Source organism: Kogia breviceps, chromosome 10 (genome assembly GCF_026419965.1).
Source record: "Kogia breviceps isolate mKogBre1 chromosome 10, mKogBre1 haplotype 1, whole genome shotgun sequence".
NCBI classification, from domain to species: domain Eukaryota; kingdom Metazoa; phylum Chordata; class Mammalia; order Artiodactyla; family Physeteridae; genus Kogia; species Kogia breviceps.
In genome coordinates this window covers 60,023,713-60,029,547 of record NC_081319.1, presented here as the reverse complement: position 1 = coordinate 60,029,547, position 5,835 = coordinate 60,023,713, and positions in this window count along the sequence as shown.

The following is a 5,835-nucleotide window of genomic DNA, read 5'->3' as shown; positions in this document are numbered from 1 at the left end:
ACTGCAAAGCGACAGGAATCAAAGAGAATCGTGCCGGAGCAAAAACAGACACAAAGATCACTGGAATAGAAGAGATATCCCAGAAATAAGCCCACACACTTATACTTAATTCATTTATGACAAAGCAGGCAATATGGAGAAAAAACTGTCTCTTCAATAAGTGGTACTGGGAAAACTGGTCAGCTACATGGAAAAGAATAAAATTAGATTATTGTAGCACACCATATATAAAATAAATGCAAAACTGAATAATGACCTAAATGTAGGACCAGAAACCATAAAATTCCTAGAGGAAACTGTAGAACATTCTTGAACATAAAGGACAGCAACAGTTTTACATTCAGTCAACTAAGGCAAGTGAAACAAAAGCAAAAAGAAACAAATGGGACTTCACTAAACTTAAAAGATTTTGCACAGCAAAGGAAACGAAAGACAAAATGAAAAGACAACCTGCTGAAGTAGTGACAGTATTTGCACATGATAAAACGTTAACATCAAAAAGATGACGCGGGCTTCCCTGGTGGCGCAGTGGTTGAGAATCCGCCTGCCGATGCAGGAGACACGGGTTCGTGCCCTGGTCCGGGAAGATCCCACATGCCGCGGAGCAACTAAGCCCGTGAGCCATGGCCGCTGGGCCTGCGTGTCCGGAGCCTGTGCTCCGCAACGGGAGAGGCCACAACAGTGAGAGGCCCGCATACCGCAAAAAAAAAAAAAAAAAAAAAAAAAAAAAAGATGACGGAGCAAGGGTTCATGTCTAATCTACAGAAACAGCACATACAACTCAATATCAAAAAAATACCCAAAATCTTTTTTTTATTTTTATTTTTTTTATTTTTATTTTTTTCAAAATCTTTTTTTTAAAATGAGAAGACCTAAATAGACATTTTTCCAAGGACAAAACACAGAGAGACAGCCAGAACTCACAAAGATGCTACACATAGCTAATCGGCAGTGAAATGCAAATCAAAAGTACGAGATATATCACCTCAGTCTTGTCAGAATGGCTATCATCAAAAAGATCACAAATAGGGCTTCCCTGGTGGCACAGTGGTTGAGAGTCTGCCTGTCAATGCAGGGGACACAGGTTCGTGCCCCGGTCCGGGAAGATCCCACATGCCGCAGAGCGGCTGGGCCCGTGGCTGCTAAGCCTGTGTGTCCGAAGCCTGTACTCCACAACGGGAGAGTCCACAGCAGCGAGAGGCCCGAATAACGCAAAAAAAAAAAAAAAAAAAAAAATCGCAAATAACAAAAGTTAGTGAGGATGTGGAGAAAAGGAAACACATGTACACTCTTGATGTGAAGGGGAAGTAGTGCAGCTACTGTGGAAAGCAGAATGGAGGTTCCACAGAAAATGAAAAATAGAACTACCATCATATCCAGCAATTTCACTCTTGCCTATATCAGAAGAAAACAAAAACACTATTTCAAAAAACAAACTGCACACCGATATTCATAACAGTGTTGTCTGCCATAGCCAAGATATAGAGTCAAACTAAGTGTTCATCAATAGGTTAGGGGATAAAAAAGATTTTTTATGATGACTTCAGGAAAAAATGAAATTTTACCATTTGCAAGTACATGGATGGACTGGGAGGGTATTATGCTCAGTAAAATAAGCCGCAGAGAAAAGAAGCATGGTAGGTTATCACTTACACGTGGCATCTAAAAAATTGAATACAACGACACAACAACAAAAAAAAACAGACTCACAGATTAAAGAACAGACTAGTGGTTACCAGCAGGGAGAGATAGGGTGGAGGAGAAAAATAGTGGTAGGAGATTTTGAGGTATAAATCACTATGTATAAAATCAATAATCTACAGTGATGTACTGTATAGCATGGGGAATATAGCCACTCTTTTATAATAAGTATAAATGGAGAAGAACCTAAACATTTATGAATCACTATGTTGTACCTCTGAAACTACTATAATAATGTAAATTAACTATAGATCAATAAAATTTAAGGTAAGAAACAATAAAGGGGAGACAGAGCTTATTAGATAGAAATCAACTGAATGAACACAAGTTTTGAAAATCAAGGAATTAAAAAACAACATGTAAGACACAACATTGGCATTTGAAGTGTACAATCTATTTATTAAAAAGAAATCATTTAAGTGGTGAAAAATGGTACCCATTCTCACACTTTCCTATATCTAGGGTAAATTATTATCTACAAAAATATGTTACAAATATTCACTCAAAAAGAAAGAGAAAATTTGGATTAATCCATTTTAGTATACAAATTTAATATCAAAGTCTCCATGTCAAATTGATCTGAATAAGTTCTCTTAGCCACTTCTAGTTTCTTTGTGATGTAAAATCTTTTAAAGCAGAAAAATCAGCCTTTCTGCATTATTCCATTAGACATACATAGAAGTTAAAAGAAAGCAGAAGACAGAACAATCAACCAGGAAGGTGAATTCACTGACAAACAGCCATTCATTCTCCCTCCTCCTTTTCTTTTCCTCCTTTTCCAGGTCTCTTTCGGTTCCCATCAAGAGAAGTCTTGAGAGTTCAGAGAAAATTTCTTTGAGGGCTTCAAATCACCATACCTACATCCTCTGCCACAACTACACACACGGACACAAAAATAAACCTCTGCTACCTACTCATGTAGGAGGGATTCATGCAAAATAAACTCCTACAAGGAGACCAACAGGTTAGTTTTCTACTTGTTCTTTATAATGTCCTCCCATTACAGTAAATCCCGCACAGTTTGAGGCAGAAGCAGTTATGTGAGCTTTTCCTTGAAGTGAAAAATACTTGCATTCATTTCAAGTGCCTGGTGATCATAGGGCACGGCCAGGGAAGGTGCCAGCACCCCCTGTGGGTGGGGGGTGGGGGGCTGGGTGTCGCTGAATGGGCTCCCACAACCATGCACCTCCTGATGTACACATTCTGAAGAAACAAAGGGCGGTCACACCGCAGTCAGCCTGTCAGGCTGTCGGGCCGCTGGGCGACCCGACCAGCCTGGAAGTGCCCCATCAGTTGCTGAAAGCAAAACTCTGTCCCCCCTCTGAAGCCAGGCAAGTTTGGCCACAGACTCAGAGCAGACTGGTAATCAACTCCTCCTCTCTGCTCACCTCCTTGGGGTTACAGCAACCCCATCTCCAAACCCAAATCTGACCCTGGAGCGCCAAACTGGAAGTGGCAAGTGGGCTCGGAAGATCTTCTAGTCAATACACCTTAACAGTGAGAAGTTGCTTTCAAAAATGAACCTGATACACTGTATTGTTCTCCTGAAGATTCCAAGGAGAGGCAGCTCAAGTTTTCGAAATCGTAAGAGAAACCAAGGTAAATATGATATTCTGAGCCAGAGATGAAAAAGCAGTTTTTAGCACCCTCTCCTCATGTCATAGGACTGGGATTTAAATCAATCAACTGCCACTGGTTTTTAAATCACATGACCCAACATTAAATCAATCAGCTGCTTCCCTGTAACTCAGGTGACTTGGCTTTGAATAGTAAGAAATGCAGAGGTAAGAAATGACGTTCTGAACAATAAACGGAAAAACAATATTCAGAAAGTTTTTTTTTTTTCTTTTCGAATGGTCCATTCATTAAATACAGAATAAAGGATTCTCTGGTGGATTTCTTGAACTCTAAGCATATACAATGTCTCCCTTGGCTTGACTGACTTAGTTTTTTTGGGTTTTGTTGTTGTTGTTGTTAACATCCTCATTGGAGTACAACTGCTTTACCATGTTGTGGTAGCTTCTGCTGTATAACAAAGTGAATCCGCTATTCGTGTACTTATATCCCCATATCCCCGCCCTCTTGTGTCTGCCTCCCACCCTCCCTATCCCACCTCTCTAGGTGGTCACAGAGCACCCAGCTGATCTCCCTGTGCTCTATGCAGCTGCTTCCCACCAGCTATCTACTTCACCTTTGCTAGTGTATATATGTCCATGCCACTCTCTCACTTCATCCCAGCTGACCCTTCCCCCTCCCTGTGTGCTCAAGTCCGTTCTCTACATCTTTATTCCCCTGCAGCGACTCCTGCTAGGGATGGATACTTCATTTTATGCTCCAGAATATCCCCTAGTTTCAATAGGATTTGAGTTTGACCCTGTGAAACCATCAGAACTTCCCACCAGAGATAAACGAGGAGGTTCTGACCTTTACTCGTATGCACGGTGAACACGGATGTCCAGGCTGTACTTGCCAACCCTCCTATTCTACCCACGTAGTTTTATCCACCTTCCTCCCTGTGAGTACCTTTGACCAACCCTGAGCTCAGACTCCTGACCTATTACAGTGACTTTGTCAGTCTTTCCTTAAAAATAGACAGGAAATAAAATGAATTTAACCTAGAAGCAGCAGCTCAGGAAGGGAAATCAGATCACCACAAGTTATCTAATCACAGCTACAGCCATCCAGGGCTCTGTCTTACCTGCTGGGTCATAAGAATGGGACCTTCCTAAACTTGAAGGGCATCCAATCTAATAAGTAAAGGTGTTGCTCACCTCTGCCTCTTGGAGGGATTGCTAGGCAGTCTACCGAGTGTATACTAACTGCAAAACACTTTGATGGTTTTGAAACACCTATGTTCCAGGAAAGCTTTTGGGGTGCATGGGGAAGGTTTCTTTCTGACATCAAGCAAAACATAAATCACCAAGCTCTTTAAGCACAGGGGTTTTTAAGAGGGCAGTAGAAGGAAGGAATGCGCAGAGAAGACGATCTCCTCTGAAGTGAAGGTTCATTTTCCAAAAGAGTAGGAGTTAGTCTCAGTTTAAGGAAAACACTTTCAAATAGCTGGGGCAGCTCCAAACTGCACTTTAGGGAACGAGTGCTTCAGAACAATAGTGCTTCAAAAGTCCTGCAAGGCAGCAAGAGGATGAAGAGTTGGTTTTGCATAGTTTTGAACACAGGAGTAAAGAAACAGAGGCATCTCTGACTAAAGGGCCCTGAGATCCTATGGCCTCAGTGGGTCAGTTGCAGGGGGCAGGGGGTGTGGGGGGCAGTATTTCTCTCTCAACATCTCCCAGGGCAGCCAACCCTCCCTAACCCACCCCCCCTACTCCCTTCACCCTTCCTGCCTCCACTGTTGGGTCCCCAGGGACAGCACTTCTTAAGCTGGAGCACTCAGGCACCATCTCTGCAGTCTGGATTCTTCCTGGAGCCTGGCACGTTCTGAAACAGGAAGGCAGGTCTGCAAGGCCGCTGGGGTGCAGTCGGCCCTGGAGGCCTGGAGAGGAACTGGAGCCCTAAGCCCACCCACGTCCTTGAAGCCCAGAGAGGAACACATCCTCCTAACAGTACTTCTCAGGGCTCAGCGGGATCCCCACCCAACGGTGATCCATACTCACTTGAGGCAGCAAGGACTGCCTCTAACTGGCCCCCTCGATTCCGCCTTAAGGGTCCGCGCACATGTGTGAGAGCACAGGCCCGGGATCTATGCACTGGGCTGAGGTCAGTGCTTCAGGGGACCCTCCAGTCCCATCCCCTGGCCCCTCCCTCTGGGTCTGTATCTAATAGAAGAAAGAGCACAGAAGAACTGCCTGAATCAAGGGACCTGGCAGCCTGGGCGTGAGTTTGAAGACCGAGAACCTAACCTGCAATTACATATTATTGGAGACTCTTGTGGGCTGTGTGTGCGGGGGTGGCGGGGGGAGGTTAGGAGGCTGAGAGGCTGACTTGACCTGGTGAGTCCAGCCGCAGGACACCACACAGCCCCTCCCCACTTTCCCTGCCATCAGAAAACGGGTGCCCCAACACCAGCCCCAGGACTCTGCACTTCCCCCTCCCTGATTCTCCTCCAGAAGAGCAGGTGGCCCACCTCTGAGGGCACGTGCAGGACAAGGGACCAATTCCCCCTGCACGAGGGCG